The following is a 19,784-nucleotide window of genomic DNA, read 5'->3' as shown; positions in this document are numbered from 1 at the left end:
ACGAGGCGGCGCAGGACGCGGCCGCTTCAGCCCGACTCCGCGTTCACAGCCATGCCGGAGGAGCATCCCCAAAAGCCGGGCGAAGAGCAGGCGCTGGAGATTGCGGTGAGGGAAGCTGCTCTTCTGCGCCGGCGCCACGTGACCGAGGACAGCTTCTGCCACCGCCTCAGCCTCCTCGCCCAAAGGCGATGTGATCAGAAGCCAGCCGCCCCGCCCGCCCGCCCGCCCGCAGACAGCGCCAGGCCCGACTGACAGCCTGGGGAGAAGGAGGCAGCCTGCTCTCGCCACCCCAGGTCTTCTGGGTTGACCGCTTCGCAGCTGGCTTTTCCTCTCCCCAGAGCAGAGTCAGGGTCGAGCATTCAGCGGCCGGAGCCGTTCAGAGTGGTGTCGCCAGAGCAGGATTTTGGGGCAGAGATCCAGAAGAACAGAAGATCTGGCTTACCAGATTTTGAATGAAGCCATATGCACTGAGAAACCTTTTCCCCACCCCAACCTGTATATCGCTACTGGAGTAAAGTGACTTGTTATTAAACGTGCTATTAACCCTAGTTTGTTAGTCTTACTAGCGCCCACCTGAAATTTGCCCCTGGTGTGTACAGTTTTCTGCCCTATAGTTCAGTGTGTTGCTAAACATAATCTACGACAAAGGAGTACACTTTCAAGCAACTGATGAACATGACAAAATCCATAAAAACAAAGCCTAGACACTGTGCCAGAAGCAGTCAAGATTTAATAAAAACATGCTAAAATATTACATATACTCTATCAAGATAGTTAAGCTTTAAGTTTAAGATCATATAAATCCTAGTTTTCTAGAGAAGCCATGCCGATTCTGGTGCCCTCCAGGTGCACCAGACTTGCAACTCCCAAGAATTCCCCACCCATCATACCTGGAGAGGATCCTGTTGTGGAAGCCTGTTCAAAAGTATCGAGGAGTTCTGTCTTTCTGAAATGTACAATTGGCCAGCCAGACAACTTAAGCTTCCGAGCTCTTCTGTGGACCCAAAAATATCAGAAAGAGGCGAATCAGAGAAATGCAGGCTGAATAAGACCAACCAATGGGCCTGCCTTCTTCCCACCAGTTATCTTGGACTACAACTCCCATACTCAAATGAAAGTACAAGTCATGACAATGGATTTCTTCAAGCATAAAAGATGCTTTGGGGACTATTTAACCTGCCCATGTTACATTTTAGAAACTGAGCACTTGACTCATGACATACATAAAGTTCCATATAATTATTGTTCTGTGTTCTGGGAAATTTTATTTTGGATCCTTGGTGCTAGATTTCATAATGGTTATTGAATGATAATAGACACTCCACACTATATAAAAATTACTACTATTATCTTGTGATTATCATATTAATCCAAACACATACCTGTGCCAAAGAGCCTATAAAAACATTTAATATGGAAGCCTTGCAGAGTTAACAACTGCATGTTGATGGATAAAGGCTCATTTCAAACAGAATAATGATCCAATAAGTCATCAACAACCTAACCCAGAACTGGGAATATAACCTGTTTAGATAGGACCCCACTCTACTTCAATGTTCAGTTGTGCAGATTGGGGGTGCTGTTAGATTCGCCACAGCTTCTGGATGTTCAGGTGATAGCAAAGGCTTTGTTGATTTTATATACCAGTTTTCTCTACATGATTTTGTGCTTTAAAACTATAGTTATTACAAGACCTGTGAATTGCAAGCCATAGATTCTGCACTTTGGTTGCATAATGTGGCTTTTAAAGTTACACTGTAATTTTTCCATTTATTTCTAAATCGAGTTGAACGTTCTGGTTCTTACCAGTACAATTATAAATATTTTAAGACTAGGACCTCTGAAAAACTGCCTCCTCACATATGAATCTGACTGTAATCTGAAGTCACCATATGAAGACCAGGTGCATATACCAACTGCTAAACTGGTTCATTTGGGAGTTAGTGGGAAACTCTTGTGTGCAACAGCATCTCCCAGAGAGAGTAGGAAACTCAGTATTCTCCAAAGGAGCTATTGAGATATCTTTGGAACTTTAATTTCCCAAATTCCCAGCATCCATTCTGAAGTTTTGTATTTTATTCTTGGGTGGCTTTTAAGTATAAATTGCTTCAAGTGCTAATTGAACAGAAAAGCAATTTTTAAAACAGGCACTCAGAAGAACAAAAATTATGAAGCCATTTAGAAAATTGAACTCAGCTTCATATGCATCACAATATTCGTCTTGTTAATAATGGCCATGACTTTTAAATATGGCTACCAAATGCCATCAGGAAAAAGTCCCTTAAACCTACTGATGTTATAAAAATGCTACATATTGCATTGTTGTGAAACTATAAGACTCTTTATCAATCTCTAGAGAAAGTTGTATCATTTATCAGTGTTCTCCGGTGGCTGTATGTGTGGTAATTCGTGAGCTCCTGAATCTCTAATGAAATCTCTTTTCAGTACTGAGGAAGAACTACTACACTGTACTACTTTTGACTGTACCTTCACAAATGAAGCCGAAGTAAAGCCAAAGTGTAATTAAGCTATTACAGTGATTTAAAGGAAAAAGTCAGCCACAGAAGACAGAAGAGATTCTGTTCCAAAAGAATTGCCAAGTCAGAGAATGCAATGGTTTTTCAAGAAAAAAAAAACAAGTCTATACTGAGAGCGGGCAAGAGAACAGAGGAAAATGATTACTGGGAAACAATTTTGGTGGCATTCACGCGCACCTACAACCACTCCAACGATCCGAGCCTCAAAGGGATTCGGGACCCAACAAATCCGAACAAGCACTGTTCGCTCTTACACACCGACAGTTCCTCAGCATGCTAAGGCAGAGCATGCTGGAACTTGTAGTTCACTCTATGCTTTTGTCCCGAAGTGCCCAATGGCTCTTTTCTGCAAGAGGGGAGGGTTAAGCTTAAAGAATGTTCATTCGTTCTTGGAAACGCCAATCTTGGGTGGCTGTTGGCCATAGCAACTGAACGACGCCTGCTGCGGAAAGGAGCTTTAAGATTCGAAAGAGAAAAAAAGAAAAGGGGGAAAAAGAGAGAAAATACCTTCGCAAGCGGGTAAGCAGGGATCCTCTGGGAGAGGGAAGGGCGGCCTACTTGGAGCAAAGCCCCATCGGGAGGTACACGTTGCTTCAGTCGACAGTCGGGGGAATACCTTGTCCGAACTGAAGCATCCTTTCCCCGCCTAGAGCCTTCTCGAAAAGCTGGACTACATAATAACACGTTCACAGGCTGTGCTGGCTGGGAATTATGGGAGTTGTAGCCCACTCCCATTGAGGGGAGCCAGGCTGGCAAGAAGGGCTTCATTGTCCCAGGACGAAAGCTAGATGTTTATTTGCCTTAGGCAGGAAAATAGTGACTTCCTTCCATCTTATCCAGCGCAAAACAGCTGTATGGACCCCCGACTCTCTCATAATGGTTTTGCAGCATTGCTGGCTTTTTGTTTAAGTGAACCTAGGGCAGAGGGAGGCCTAAGGAGCTGAAAGACGAAAGAGTTGTTTTACCCTGATCAGAACCAGCCTAAGTCATGTTGCTGCTTGAAGCAGAAGCAAAATGGTCTTTCAGAAATACCTCTTTCCTCTCCCTGGGTGTAAAAATCCAGGGAAGGAAAAAGTTTTCATGACATTCCAAATTAGCTGAGATTGTAGCTTATTTGATAAACTGAGATTTTAAATTCATGATTTAAACCCAGGTGCTATCTGGCTCTGACAGAGTTGAATAATATGGGCCATCAGGTGGCAATATTTACAGTGGGGCAAAAAAGTATTTAGTCAGCCACCAATTGTGCAAGTTCTCCCACTTAAAAAGATGAGAGAGGCCTGTAATTTTCATCATAGGTATACCTCAACTATGAGAGATAAAATGGGGGAAAAAATCCAGAAAATCACATTGTCTGATTTTTAAAGAATTTATTTGCAAATCATGGTGGAAAATAAGTATTTGGTCACCTACAAACAAGCAAGATGTCTGGCTCTCACAGACTTGTAACTACTTCTTTAAGAGGCTCCTCTGTCCTCCACTCGTTACCTGTAGTAATGGCACCTGTTTGACCTTGTTATCAGTATAAAAGACCCCTGTCCACAACCTCAAACAGTCACACTCCAAACTCCACTATGGCCAAGACCAAAGAGCTGTCGAAGGACACCAGAAACAAAATTGTAGACCTGCACCAGGCTGGGAAGACTGAATCTGCAATAGGCAAGCAGCTTGGGGTGAAGAAATCAACTGTGGGAGCAATAATTAGAAAATGGAAGACATACAAGACCACTGATAATCTCCCTCGATCTGGGGCTCCACACAAGATCTCACCCCGTGGGGTCAAAATGATCACAAGAACAGTGAGCAAAAATCCCAGAACCACACGGAGGGACCTAGTGAATGACCTGCAGAGAGCTGGGACCAAAGTAACAAAGGCTACCATCAGTAACACACTACGCTGCCAGGGACTCAAATCCTGCAGTGCCAGATGTGTCCCCCTGCTTAAGCCAGTACATGTCCGGGCCCGTCTGAAGTTTGCTAGAGAGCATTTGGATGATCCAGAAGAGGATTGGGAGAATGTCATATGGTCAGATGAAACCAAAGTAGAATGTTTTGGTCTAAACTCAACTCGTCATGTTTGGAGGAGAGAGAATGCTGAGTTGCATCCAAAGAACACCATACCTACTGTGAAGCATGGGGGTGGAAACATCATGCTTTGGGGCTGTTTTTCTGCAAAGGGATCAGGACGACTGATCCGTGTAAAGGGAAGAATGAATGGGGCCATGTATCGTGAGATTTTGAGTGAACACCTCCTTCCATCAGCAAGGGCATTGAAGATGAAACGTGGCTGGGTCTTTCAGCATGACAATGATCCCAAACACACCGCCCGGGCAACGAAGGAGTGGCTTCGTAAGAAGCATTTCAAGGTCCTGGAGTGGCCTAGCCAGTCTCCAGATTTCAACCCCATGGAAAACCTTTGGAGGGAGTTGAAAGTCCGTGTTGCCCAGCGATAGTCCCAAAACATCACTGCTCTAGAGGAGATCTGCATGGAGGAATGGGCCAAAATACCAGCAACAGTGTGTGAAAACCTTGTGAAGACTTACAGAAAACGTTTGACCTCTGTCATTGCCAGCAAAGGATATATAACCAAGTATTGAGATGAACTTTTGATACTGACCAAATACTTATTTTCCACCATGATTTGCAAATAAATTCTTTAAAAATCAGACAATGTGATTTTCTGGATTTTTTCCCCCATATTGTCTCTCATAGTTGAGGTATACCTATGATGAAAATTACAGGCCTCTCTCATCTTTTTAAGTGGGAGAACTTGCACAATTGGTGGCTGACTAAATACTTTTTTGCCCCACTGTAGCTGACTTTGGCTGGTTTAAAAAAACAACAGCAACTATGCACAGTTGGACCTAGTTGATGGGAGACCACTGGAAAATCCCAGGGCTATATGTTAAACTGGGAAGTGGGAGGAAAAATCCTTGGAGAAGGCAGGAGCAAATCACTTCTGTATTGCTGCCAAGAATATTATGTAGACATTTTCCTGGAGTCACCAAGATTTGACTCAAAGATGACTTTACATTTTCCTTAATCTAATACAGTTGGCTTGTATTAAAAGTCCTTCTTAGACCATTTTGTTTAGAAATTTCCTTCTCATGGCTTTATGCCTCCAAGATGGAAAGGATTTGTGCAATTTCTGGTTTATGTCACCTTCTTGCAGAAGTACCTGGAGAGAGATAAGGGAAGAAATACGGGGAATGGCGGCACATGTGCTAGGGACTTTGTCAAGATTTGTTCAAGACTCTTTGACTCAGTGCAGCTGAGCCTGTAAGCCAAAGGACAGTTTTCCACCTACACTGCGTGCTCCAAACGATACATACTAAACTACATACAATGACCAGTTTTATACATTGCATGCAAGCATTTTGAGTGTAATTTGGCATGTTATGCAAGACAGCCATTATGGTTTGTGCATCATAATTTATGGCTTAGCATGATGTGTGAACCTAGTCAATTGTAGTGTGTTCAATAAACCATAGTTAATTAAATAATAGCTTGGAGTGATGTGTTGGCCCAATCAATAAGTAGTCCCTTTCTATACTGCTTGACTGCCTACTAAATAGGTAACTGCGGAGGATTGTGTCCTGAATTGCTAAAAACTTGGGCTATGATCATGTGAAATATAATACAAACCATGGTGAGGAATGTTAGCTATCATATCCATGTGATGCAAAACCTTGAAATATTAATTTAATATACTATTATCATCTTAAGCATACAACTGGCTGGATACAGTAATGTAACAATGACATTTTTAAAAGGTGGTGTTCTTATTCACATACGTCAAGTGTTAATAAAATACATTAATATTTATTCTAATGCAAACATTCGTAACATTCAACTATTTCCTTGCATCTTTCACAATGACATTTGCTTCACCTTCTTCCATAAAGATATAGAAAGAGACAGGCTGAAGAGGACCAAAGATTTTTTTCTAGCCCAATCTTCTGCTCAAACAGAGGCCAGTTAGATACTTATGAAAAGACCACAAGGGTAGCAGCATCTGCTCATATTATTCTTAAACTGGTACTGCTGATGCTGGTGGCAAGATAGGCCATTGTGACCATCACTCATTAATATTTTTATTCTCTGTGAATTTTTCTGATCCCCTTTTAAAGCTGTGCAAGTTCATGATCATAATAGCAAGAAGCAGGAAGCGCACAGGTTAAGCGGCAGGCTTTTTCTATAGTAGACCCCAAGGGTGGGAACCAGAGGTACATCCAGCTCTCCCTCTCTCTCCTTGCATTTTGCAAAGCAGTAAAAACTATTATTCCACTGTGGCCTGAATTAATTGTGGCCACCCATCAAGAGCATGTATGCATGTCATAATTTTACCACTTTGCTTACTGTGGTTTTGGCTTCATCTCTGCTTTGTTGTTCCCCATCCAGAGTCTTAACTGATTGGACAGTCTGCAAATATTATAAAACAAGCAAATATTTTGTGGCGGTGAATGTTATCAGATAACTATATAATATATAACTATGTGTTTTATGTATTAAAAAGCAATTCCCTTTAGCTATGATGAATCTACTACCATTCAATTTCACTGGAAGGAGATAGGTTCCAATTTTATGAGAAAGGGAGAAAAAGTCCTCTGCACCCATTTTCTCCCCACCATACTTCTGTACATCTATTCTGTCCTTTCTTACTCATTTTCTTAAGTAAAGAAGGAAGGCTCAAACAATATTTCCACGCAAGAAAAATATGTTGTACCTTCTTCCAGTTCTGCAATATTCTAGAAGTGCAATACAAGACTGATATCTAGTAGTCCAAGATGTAGCAATCGCAGATTTGTGTGATGTGTGGCAACATTGGAACTGACAACCTATCCTGCCTTAATCTCTGGTACCGAATGTGCCTTTTTCATAACAGCTGTACACTAAGACAGCTTAGCTCTGGATGTTATTCACTGAAATTAAATGTTGGAATGGATATAAAATCAGAAACATAAAAAAAAACTAAAGCAAAAATCAACAGCTAGAAGAACAATAATCATAAAAACCACCAAGGCCAAGTAGAATTATAATCTTATGGATGAAATGTATTCAAAGGCATGAATAAATAAAAAAGTCACCTAGCAAGAAAAAGAAACAAAACCGGTAACAGGCAGGTCTCCCCAGAGCAGTGTTTCTCAACCTTGACAGCTTTAAGATGTGTGGGTTTCAACTCCCAGAATTCCCTAGCCAGCTTTCCTGGCTAGGGGATTCTGGGAGTTGAAGTCCACATAACTTTAAGTTGCCCAGGTTGAGAAACACTGCCCCAGAGAGAACATTTTGAAGACAAAGTGCTAGAACAGAAAAGGCTATATGGTGGATCTCCAGAGGAGAATCTCAAGTGAACTTAGTAACATGGCTGGTGTGGGTCTTCCGGGCTGTGTGGCCGTGTTCTGGAAGTTTTGTTTCCTAACATTTTGCCAGCATCTGTGACCGGCATCTTCAGAGAGCAGGAGCACAGACAGGAGCAGTTCACAGATGCTGGCGAAACGTTAGGAAGCAAAACTTCCAGAACACGGCCACACAGCCTGGAAGACCCACACCAGCCATCGTATTCCGGCCGTGAAAGCCTTCGACAGAACTTACTAACACCTAGGCAGATTCAAAGGGTAGCAACTCTGCAGCATTTTAAAACAGATTGACTGCTATATATAATAAGCAGGAACAGTAATCTGATAGCATAGAGTAGCATCCCTACAGTATTCCTAGCTTTCACTTTTAAAAAATAATACTTAACTAAGGTTTTTGTGTTTACTGAAAGCCCCATTACCCCCTACAGAACACAGTTAAAGTGAACTATTTTTCAAAATTACCACCATTTAGAAACAATGTCAAAGAGTAAAAAAAAAAGTAGATGTAAAAGAGTAAAAAACATAATAATGAAAATAACTTAATACTAGAACCTTTTTAGATTTAATGTAACAAGAGAAGGCATCTGCCTTGTGAAAGAAATGGATTCCTAAAGGCTGAAGCATTTCTTTCTCTGAAGTTCTTGTGAAGTTGTTGTTGCTTTGTGGGTTAAGAAAGGATTTTTTTAAAGTCCTACACCTGTGCTTTTTGATGATTCAGTTCTTTTGTCCAGAAATAAATTACAATCTTTAATGAGTACAGTGCATACACATGACATTTAAACAGTTCAATCCGAGCACCAATTAATCATTTTTCCTTCCTGGAACAGACAACATTCATGTCTTTACTGATAACTAATTAACTATCCCCATCCTTGTATACTTAGCAACATGGTGGTTCAGTTTTGTAACATTAAATATTTCACCCCATTAGATAATCACAAGAATGTTTTGCTCTTACTCTATTTTTTCTCCTTTCTGGACTAAGCTAATTTAAATTAACTAAATTAACACCATCTGTCAGTCATTTTTTAATACTGGAATGAGGGAGGTTGAATGCACAAATCAACCCACCCCAGCTTTAAAAGAAAAGAAAAAGATAGCTGCCTTTTGGACAAATAAAAGGTGATTGGAAAGATGGAATTATATTTTCGTTGTTCCAAAACACGAAATGTTGCCTTATGGCCAAAGTCACAGCTTGTTGAGGCTTGGATGCAGTCTGCCAGGAGTTTCTCCTCTCCAATTGAGCTAAAGGACTATTTATTTATTCAATTTATATGGCCGCCCATCTCAACAAGTGACTCTGGGCGGTGAACAAAATTTAAACAAAATAAAAACAATTACAAACATTACAAAAATTAAAATACAAAGCAGCTGAGAAACAAACCCAAATCACTAGTACAACCAAGAACCGGGTCCCTGCACACCCTTGGGGCCCCAGGCCTGGGCACAGAACCAGGTCTTTAGGGCCTTCTGAAAGGCCAGCAGGGTCAGGACCATCCTGATCTCCAGAGGAAAAATGTTCCATGAGGCAGGCCCTATGACAGAAAAGGCACGTCTTCTAGGCCCCACCAGCTGGCATTCTTTGGCTGACAGGACCCAAAGCATGCCCATCCTGCTTGACCGGATTGGACGGGTAGAAACAAATGGGGAGAGAGAGTGTCCCTCAAGTAACCTGGTCCTAAGCCATGAAGGACTTTAAAGGTGTCAACCAGCACCTTGAATTGCATCCAAGAGCATGCTGGCAACCAGTGCAGCTCATGAAGTGGTGGCATTACATGTGCTGAATAACCGGTGCCATTTACTACCCATGCGACTGCATTCTGCTCCAGTTGAAGCTTCCAAATGTTCTTCAAAGGCAACCCCTTCTAGAGTGCATTGCAGTAGTCCAGATGGGAGGTCACGAGGACATGAGTGACAGTGAGCAGGGCCTCCTGGTCCAGGAATGAGCGCAGCTGGTGTACAACCCACTTATTGTGCTCCACCAAAACTTCCATTCATTTCAAAGAGGGCAGGAGAAAGTTTCACTTGTATCCAATTGTTCATTATCTTGCCCATATCAGTGATTCACATTAAAAAGTTGAGGGCATTTTATATTCTTCCATCCCTCCAAGCATTATGAAGCTGTCCATGTAATGGTCTTAATTCCTACAGATTCTGGAAGGCTGAGAGTATGCAGAGATCACTATGAACCAATCATGCAAAAACCTGAGTGACAAATAGATGACAATAAAGAGTTAGTGTTTTCTCTCTGCTGCAGTCAAGTGGTTGCTGCCATTTTGTAGCTCAGATACGGTGCCTGCCATAACCACACCTAAAACTATGTTCGGTTTTATTCTATACTTTTATGTTTGAATTCTATGAATTTAGTGTATCTTACACTTATGTACCGGTATTATTAATTAAAGATTGATAGAGTATTAAAACAGATAGCATGAAATACTTTTTGATACCTTTGCAATTTACTACTGCACTGATATTTAATGCTCATCATTGCATGCTTAAATTGTTTAACATTTTTTTCTTACTTATTTTGACAATTAGACCGTTTCATACTGTGAACACTGTTTTTAGGTTACTGCTGCTACTGTACCTTTATATCAGTATGAAACAATGGTGGGATTTACATAATGATGCTACCATATCAGTTTGCAATTGTTTAGGATTTTGTGCTTTGATACGAGCATCCTTGGAAGGAGTAACTTTGAAAGACTACTTAATAATGAATAAATAAGAGTAGATGGCAATGAAAAGGGGGATAAATATAGTCATAGAGGAAAAGTCAGTTAATGACTTCTTTTTGTAATGGCTATATAAAACCTCCAGGATTAGAAGTAGTGATTCCCTCCCCTCCCCTCCCCTCCCCTTCCTTTCCCTCCCCTCCCCTCCCCTCCCCTCCATTCTCTTTTCTTTCCCTGAACGCAGAAAAAGAAGGGAGAAGCACTCTGGGCCTTTCATATGAGAGGGAGGCACTGCTGCGCACAGTATTTGTTTCAAAACGATTGCTGCTCAGTGGGCACATGACAATGAGTAGAGGGTTTTGTGTTTACTTTGAGAGCACAAGTTGCACACAAATGCAGAGTGTTATAAGTGAGGGAGAAGTAGCAGATGTTTGAAAATCACACGTACATGATCATTAACAGTACTACAGATTCCAGGTGCAGTCTGCAGTTTGGAGCGTTCTTTGTGATAGAGTACACCTATTTTTGTTAAATACATATGCAAACAGTTCCTATGCAGAAAAAGTAGATATAACAATTAATTGTGGCAGTATGACACCATTATTTAAGCTCAGAAAGTAAGCAAGGTAGGACCTGGTTAATACTTGGATGAGAAATTACTAGGAAATCCAAGGACTGTAGTCTAGATTGAGAAGTTAACCAAGCAAACAAACAAGCAAAAAACTCAGAAAAAGGTACTAGAAAACCACTTCCATACTGTTACTAAAAGATATGGGCCTTTCAGGCTTAACTGGAGGAGATTTGATATTTTGTTCACAGCTTCACACCATTACAATTTCAATTTGTGTACAGTACATTTTTCTGATCTTAAATGCAAGGGCAGTGTCTACCTGTTGGCCTAGAAGGGACAGAAAATACCCTATATCTTTTCATTCTTTGGTCTACATTTCCCAGTTTCACTGCATCAGTGAAATTTAACATCCTCTCATAAGAGATATTTTGCCACTTTGACACACTTCCATGAACTGGTTAAGTAAAACATTAATTTTTTTTAGTTTCACCTCCCTCCCAACAGCTGGGACTAAAAGGATGATTCCTAACTGGAACTTCTTGCTGATTCAGACTTAGATGAGATTTTCCAGTAAATATAGTTGTAAGTAAGGATCTTATTAGTACAAAAGGCACTACAGGATTTTTATAGAAAAATGTAGTGTTGCATTAAATGGGATGTAAACCGCTATTTATTTTAATTTGACATTAGTGATTAAAAAGCCAGTGCTTTAACAACAGTAAAGACTTCTTGTTTGTTTGTTTTTATATACAATAGTTTCCAGTCTAACCCTGAGAATGTTACAATTACATAGCAAGTTAATCCTGTTTTTTCTCCTTTTCATTTTATTCACCAGGTTTTATTATGAATCATAATAATCTGCCAGTTAATTAATTCACTCTAGCCTGCTGCCTTTTCCTCATTTAAAAGTTTTACATGTAATTTAAGTTACGTTGAAAATATTCATTTTAACTATGTCAGAGCAATCTGCAGCAATAAATAGCCTTTTAAAGGAACTTTCTGCCTCATTTTGTAAATTGTTTTCTAAAAATAGCTCAGTGATTAATCTCTGAAACTTCAGTGTTCCTCATGTGATTCAAAAGTTTGGATGACTTGATAGAAACAATCATATTTTCCAATCTGTGGTTATTTCAGTTCTTTACTGTCAAAGCAATAGACCATGTTTCTATAATGACCCACTTTTTATATTCTATTTAGGAACACTCAGCAATCCTGTGTGTTTCTTCCATTCTCTGAAATCTGCTCTTAAATCAGATTTAGCACTTACTTTGATTAGATACCTGTCCTGTAATAGAGAGATGCAGGGAAGACATCCAAGCAAGCCATAGGTCTATTAATTAAATTAATACTAATGCTAGCTTTGAAGTAAGTTAATGCTATTTCTGGGAAACTTTGTAAAGAAAACTTGCCTCCACTTTATGCCATATCTCCACACGATGGTGCTACAGTCATTCTTTACTCTTATCTTTTCCCTCCTTATCTGACCATTTAGGCTTCATTACTAAGGAACAAAAGAACCATTTCAACAGAGCTGTCGTTTCTGACACTGACATTTTGATGCTATTAATGGCTATAATACAGGGCCATGTAAAAATCTCCTTATCCACATAACAAATACATGCTGGCCTCCACTAACATTCTGGCCCCGTGCCTGGAGGAAAATCCAGGTCTTTGTGCTATCACGGAAGCCCAGCAGCATCAGGGCTGTCTGAATTAATCATTGGGGGGAGTTTGTTCTATAAAGCAGGTGCCGTGAGAGAGAAGACATACTTTGGAAGTCCCATCTGTCAGCCTTTCGAGGTAGTCCAGAAGGAAACCAAACCATGAGTACGAACATTATCAGATGACACTGCTTCACTGAGGGGACCCAGAGCATGTCCACCCTGCCAGATCTGGCGTATTTGGCTAGAAAACAAATGGAAAACCATTGCAGGGCTTTAATTGTATGTGCAATATGGGCATGTGTCATTCTGCCCAAGATCAACTTAGCTACTGAAATGTTCATATTAGACATAAAGTCAGTTCCCATGTAGAATGCATTGCAGTTATCAAGCTTGCAGGATGATGAAAGTAGCATTGCACCGTCACCACACAAACACCACCACTTCTGTACGTTGTCCATGTGATGTCATGACGCCTGTACCAAAGGATGGAGCTTGCATCATGACAGCGCAATGCTGCTTTTCTCCTTTGCTTCTCCTGAGGACATCTCTAGTTTTAAGGTCATTATTTTCCAGAAAGGGGCACTGTTGGTATATCAGCCAAAACTGATAAAGACACTCCTGTCGCCTGTCCTGAAAGCAGTATGGAATGGGTCAAGGTAATCTGCTTCTGCCAGGACTGCTTGCAGTAGAAAACTCACCACTCTCAATCACCTTGCCCAGTCATGGGAGGTTAGAGACTGGCCTATAATTGCCTATATCTAAAGGATCCAAGGCAGGCTTCTTAAGAAGAAGTTTAATAATTGCCTTCTTTAAAGAAGGAGCCATCCTGCTCTCCTTCAGAGAAGCATTTATGATGTCAATTAAGGCACCTCTAATAACTTCTTGGCTAAAAGTTACGAGTCTGGGTGGGCTCATCCATTGTCTGTTTCTAGGGGTATCTGCCCATCCACCACACTAATTTATTTGGTTGCTTGAATCTGATTACTTAGGTTATTCTGCTCCAACTACAACTCCTGGAGGTATGTCCCTGGATTCCAAGGGAGGCTCTTGGGTGATCTCTTGCATGTTCATCTTGGCTGACTCTTGATCCTTCCGTTCTGGTGAGAAGGTTTCCCATATTGTCCTGTGAAATCTTCTCTAAACAGTCACCTGTTTAATTTTTTTCTAACTCAATCTTAGGTCCCTTGGTTAGGAAATTTTCATCTTAGCTAGCTGCTTTTATTCATATTTGTGGTACTGTTTGACAAAAGGAGATAAAATAATCCTTCACTTATAATTGTATGTATACTTATCTTGTGTTTTTCTACTAGTTTTTCTGTAGGAATTTCTGTGTCTTGCAGGAAGTGCCTTTAAAAGTTAATAAAGCTTAATAGATAACTTTTGCATTCATTGTATAATTTTGCTTCTGGAGTTTCTAGTTTATTTTTAAATAGTAATTTTATTAAAATTATAATTACAACAATAAAAAACTAATACAAACAAAAAAAGAAAAAAATTGAAGGCGCAGAAAAGAAAAAAAATGGAATAGAAATAGAAAAGAAAGAGAAAATAAGAATATAGTAAAAAGAAAGAAAAGACATATATAAAGAAATGACTTCCCCCTTTATCACAAGTATAAATAATTTTAGTAACTTATTATCTTCTCTTAAAATACAACAAATTATCTCTTCTTCTCATATCCCATCTCTTATCTATAAACAAATCCTTAAAGGCTCATCACTCAGTCCTGATCAGCAAAAGTCCATTAAGGGTTACTAGAGATAACAACATATTTATTTTAACCTTGATCAAATAAACCAACTTTATATTCCTTCCTTTTACTTTTAACAATTTTGATCTGTAGTCCCTTCAAATAATGTCCTAGAATTTTATTCCTTTTCATTTTTTTTTTTGTCCTTTCTCACAGAATTCTTCAAAACTTTAACAAGTCTCTTTTGTAAATACAATATAGGTAAGTTATCCAGGTCAGTCTCTTGGTTTGTTATCTGTATATCCCTTTAATTTTTATAAGACATCAGCTGGTTTCTTTTGTACATCCAGTGTAGCATCTTTTTCCATATCATTCTTGTAGCTTGTCATTTTTAAATCCACTTTCAGATCAGTCTCAGTCTTGTCTGGTAAAACTTGTTGCTCTTTCATAACATCTTTTAAACAGTTTCTATAGAGGCAGACACTCTTAAAATTAACTTCTGGCTCCATTGTTCAGAAATATTCTCCAGTATCTCCAATGTTAAAATATTCTGTTCCATTCTATAATAGTCAAATTTAAGTGTTCTTTAATTGTAATCTTTAGTTCCTTCTAGTTCCCTCAAAGTTCTATCCTATCATGTTTTTCTTAAAAGAATTCAAAACAAAAGCATTTTCCCACAGGAAGGATTCTTATAATTAATTCCAAAATCTTATTTCAAATCCATCTGGACCCTTAGTCTGTTTGTAAGTTTCCAGAATCAAAGTTCTAATCATCCTTTTGCTGTTTATTCAAAAAAATATATTTTTTTAAGTCCTTAAACTTGTATTTAAAATTTCTTTCGCTAAGGATTGAAGGAAATTCACCTGGTGTTTTCCAGCTTGTCAATCCAAAGGTTCCTGATAGCTGAAAAGCAGTTAACAAGCAATTTCTAAAAGTGATTAGAAAAGGAAGAATGTGAACCCAGTGTCCTTTTGCAGGCACCGGCCAAGGTTTGAGCAAGATGGCTATTCCAACATCTCCCAGAGCTCTAAACCCACCTGAGACCTCTATCTTGTGGTCTTCTTGTAAGCAACTGTGTGGAGCACTTGTGGGTGATCTCAGGTTCCTCCCCTTGTCCTGAGAGGAATTATGAAGAGCTGATCTACTTGCCGGCTCTTCATTCCACCACAGTCATCTTTAGTTTGCCATTTCTCCCCTGGAAGTCCTGGCATTTCTAGTTTAGATGTAAGATCATATCAACAAAGGACTGGAAAGTTGATAAGGCTGAGGAAAAACATACTGTAGAATATTTCAGCATATCATTGGCATCTTCAGGGGGAGTGTCAAAATCTGAAAGACAGCAGGCATGGTGTCATGATCCAAACCTTTCCTTTTTAGTACTTGTATTGACTTCACACACACACATAAAAAAGGGACAGAGCTTGGATTGCAACACTGTGCCCACCATCTTGCAGATTTTGACCCCCTCTCCCTGCAGAAATCCCTGCAGAGTGTGAAACTCAAGGAACTTTTTAACACAAGGGTTCTATACCAGTTTGAAAATAACTGCAGAGCTCTCTGTTCCCGTGAACAGCAGTAGCCTTGGCAAGTTGAGCCAATTTATTTCTGGCATAACAGAGCTGAAATTGACATGTTCTGTCAAATTCCTCTTTCTTTTCAGCAAAATATCAAGTTAATGAGCTTGTTTTTTCTCCTTTTGTGTAGAGTGAGAATGAAGGGACCTACAACAGCTTGAGATAGACAGTGATTGTTCCTTTTTTTCCAGAGTTTTAATATGGAAGAAATGAAGCAGAAATTTAAGACAATCACAGATAGCTTTCTGACTGCTTCTGAAGATTTGTGAAATGAAAATGGTGATAGTATGACAGTGCCCTTAAACGGAGAGTAAAGGTGAAGATTGTGTTCCATCTGTGCATTGATTAGCAGTTAGCGCTACATGTCATTCCCCATTCCCTTCCTCATACAATTCATTCCCCTCTCCTGCTTCAACTTTCTGAAACAAAATTTAAGAATCAGTTGGAGTGAAAAGCACAAATAACTGTGGCACAATCAGGCATGTAATATTTTCAGGCGTCCCCACAATATTTCTTTCAAGATACCTTGCAGAGCTTCAAATGGGTACTTGAATTTCTCACACCTTAGCTCAGCTGAAGTATTCTTTGTGTTTTTGCAAAACCAATTCTGAGTTGATCCAAAACCATATCCCCAATGAAATAAATGTCTTGAGGTCATCTAGGTAAGCCCCATTTTGCTCCAACATTGTTAATTAAGTCAATTAAGTCGTGTTCGACTCTTCATGACCCCATGAACCATATCACGCCAGGCCTTCCTGTCCTTCACTTCCTCCCTGAGTTTGCTCAGTTTCATGCTCATTGCTTCAGTGATGCCATCTAACCATCTCATCCTCTGCCGTCTCCTTCTCCTTTTGCCTTCAATCTTTCCCAGCATTAGGGTCTTTTCGAAAGAGTCCTCTCTTTGCATTAGGTGACCAAAGTATCTGAGCTTGAGCTTCATTATCAATCCTTCCAATGAGCAATCAGGGTTGATTTCCTTTAAGATTGACTGGTTTGGCCTCCTAGCAGTCCAGGGGACTCTTAAGAGTCTTCTCCAGCACCACAGTTCAAAGGCATAAATTCTTCGGCACTCAGCCTTCTTTATGGTCCAGCTCTCACAGCCATACATTACTACTGGAAAAACCATTAGGGTGCTATCATCTGCATATCTGAGGTTGTTGATGTTTCTCCCTGCAATCTTAATTCTGGCTTGTGATTCTTCCAGCCTGGCTTTTCTCATGATGTGCTCTGCATATAGGTTAAATAAGCAGGGTGACAGTATACAGCTTTGTCATACTCCTTTCCCTATTTTGAACCAATCGGTTGTTCCATGACCGGTTCTAACTCTTGCTTCTTGGCCCACATACAGATTTCTCAGGAGACAGGTAAGATGGTCTGGTACCCCCATCTCTTTAAGAATTTGCCACAGTTTGTTGTGATCCACACAATCAAAGGCTTTTGCATAGTCAATGAAGCAGAAGTAGATGTTTTTCTGGAACTCTCGTGCTTTCTCCATGATCCAGCGAATGTTGGCGATTTGATCTCTAGTTCCTCTGCCTCTTCGAAACCCAGCTTGTACATCCGGTAGTTCTCGGTTCATGTATTGCTGAAGCCTAGCTTGTAGGATTTTGAGCATAACCTTGCTAGCATGTGAAATGAGTGCAATTGTGCGATAGTTTGAGCATTCTTTGGCGTTGCCCTTCTTTGGAATTGGAACATAAACTGACCTTTTCCAATCCCGTGGCCACTGTTGCGTTTTCCAAACTTGCTGGCATATTGAGTGCAGCACTTTAACAGCATCATCTTTTAGTATTTTAAATAACTCAGCTGGAATACTGTCATCTCTGCTAGCTTTGTTGTTAGTAATGCTTCCTAAGGCCCACTTGACTTCACTCTCTAGGATGTCTGGCTCAAGTTCAGTGACCACACCAGCATGGACATCAGGGACATTAAGATCTTTCTTGTATAGTTCTTCTGTGTATTCTTGCCACCTCTTCTTAATCTCTTCTGCTTCTGTTAGGTCCCTGCCTTTTTTGTCCTTTATCATGCCCATCTTTGCACTAAACGTTCCTTTGATATCTCCAGTTTTCTTGAAGAGATCTCTAGTCTTCCCCATTCTATTGTTTTCCTCGATTTCTTTGCATTGTTCATTTAAGAAGGCCTTCTTATCTCTCCTTGCTATTCTCTGGAAATCTGCATTCAGTTGCTTATATCTTTCCCTTTCACCCTTGCTTTTTCGCATTCCTTCTTTCCACAGCTATTTGTAAAGCCTCATCAGACAGCCATTTTGCTTTCTTGCATTTCTTTTTCTTTGGGATGGTTTTAGTTGCTACCTCCTGTACAATGTTACGGACCTCTGTCCATAGTTCTTCAGGCACTCTGTCTACCAAATCTAATCCCCTAAATCTATTTATCACCTTCACTGTGTACTCACAAGGAATATGATCTGTCATACCTGAGTGGTCTAGTGGTTTTCCCTACTTTCTTCAATTTAAGCCTACATTTTGCAGTAAGAAGCTCATGATCTGAGCCACAGTCAGCTCCTGGTCTTGTTTTTGCTGTCTGTATAGAGCTTCTCCATCTTTGGCTGTAAAGTATATAATCAATCTGGTTTCGGTATTGACCATCTGGTGATGTCCATGTGTAGAGTTGTGTTGTTGGAAAAGAGTGTTTGCTATGACCAGCTTGTTCTCTTGACAGAACTCTATTAGCCTTTGCCCTGCTTCATTTTGTGCTCCGAGGCCAAACTTGCCTGTTATTCCGATTACTCCTTGACTTCCTACTTTAGCATTCCAATCCCCTATGATGAAAGGGACATCTTTTTTGGGTGCTAATTCTAGAAGGTGTTGTAGGTCTTCATAGAACCGGTCAACGTCAGCTTCTTCGGCATCAGTGGTTGGGGCATAGACTTGGATTACTGTGATGTTGAATGGTTTGCCTTGGATTCGCACTGAGATCATTCTGTCGTTTTTGAGGTTGTACCCCATTACTGCCTTTCCCACTCTCTTATTGCCTGTGAGTGCTACTCCATTTCTTCTAAGGGTTTCTTGCCCACAGTAATAGATATAATGGTCACCTGAATTAAATTCACCCATTCCCACCCATTTCAGTTCGCTGATTCCCAAGATGTCGATGTTCAATCTTGTCATCTCATGTTTGACCACATCCATCTTGCCTTGGTTCATAGATCTTACATTCCACGTTCCTATACAATATTGTTCTTTACAGCCTCAGACCTTCTTTTCGCTTCCAGTTACATCCACAGTTGAACGTCCTTTCGGCTTTGGCCCAGCCACTTCTCTCTTTCCGGAGCTACTTGGAATTGCCCTCCGCTCTTCCCCAGTAGCATATTGGACACCTTCTGACCTAACGGGCTCACCTTCCGGTGTCATATCTTTTAGCCTTTTGACATTGTCCATGGGGTTTTCTTGGCAAGGATACTGGAGTGGGTTGCCATTTCCTTCTCCAGTGGACCACATTTTGTCAGAACTCTCTGTCATGACCTGTCCATCTTGGGTGCCCCTGCACGGTATACAGCTCATGGCTTCACTGAGTTACACAAGCCCCTTCACCACAACAAGGCAGTGATCCATGAAGGGGGCTCCAACATTATGTAAGAATTAATAATCATAATCAATTGGCTTAGTTATAAATATAGACAATGAAAGGTGTCATTTGAGTTCTATCTCATTATCTGACTTTTCTGTTGTCCACTTTTCAGAAGCATCTAAAAG

The sequence above is a fragment of the Python bivittatus genome, unplaced genomic scaffold (genome assembly GCF_059951505.1).
Source record: "Python bivittatus isolate LINGU-HERP-01145 unplaced genomic scaffold, Pbiv_v1 ctg000700_np1212, whole genome shotgun sequence".
In the NCBI taxonomy this organism is placed as follows: domain Eukaryota; kingdom Metazoa; phylum Chordata; class Lepidosauria; order Squamata; family Pythonidae; genus Python; species Python bivittatus.
Note: the sequence above shows the minus strand (reverse complement) of the source record.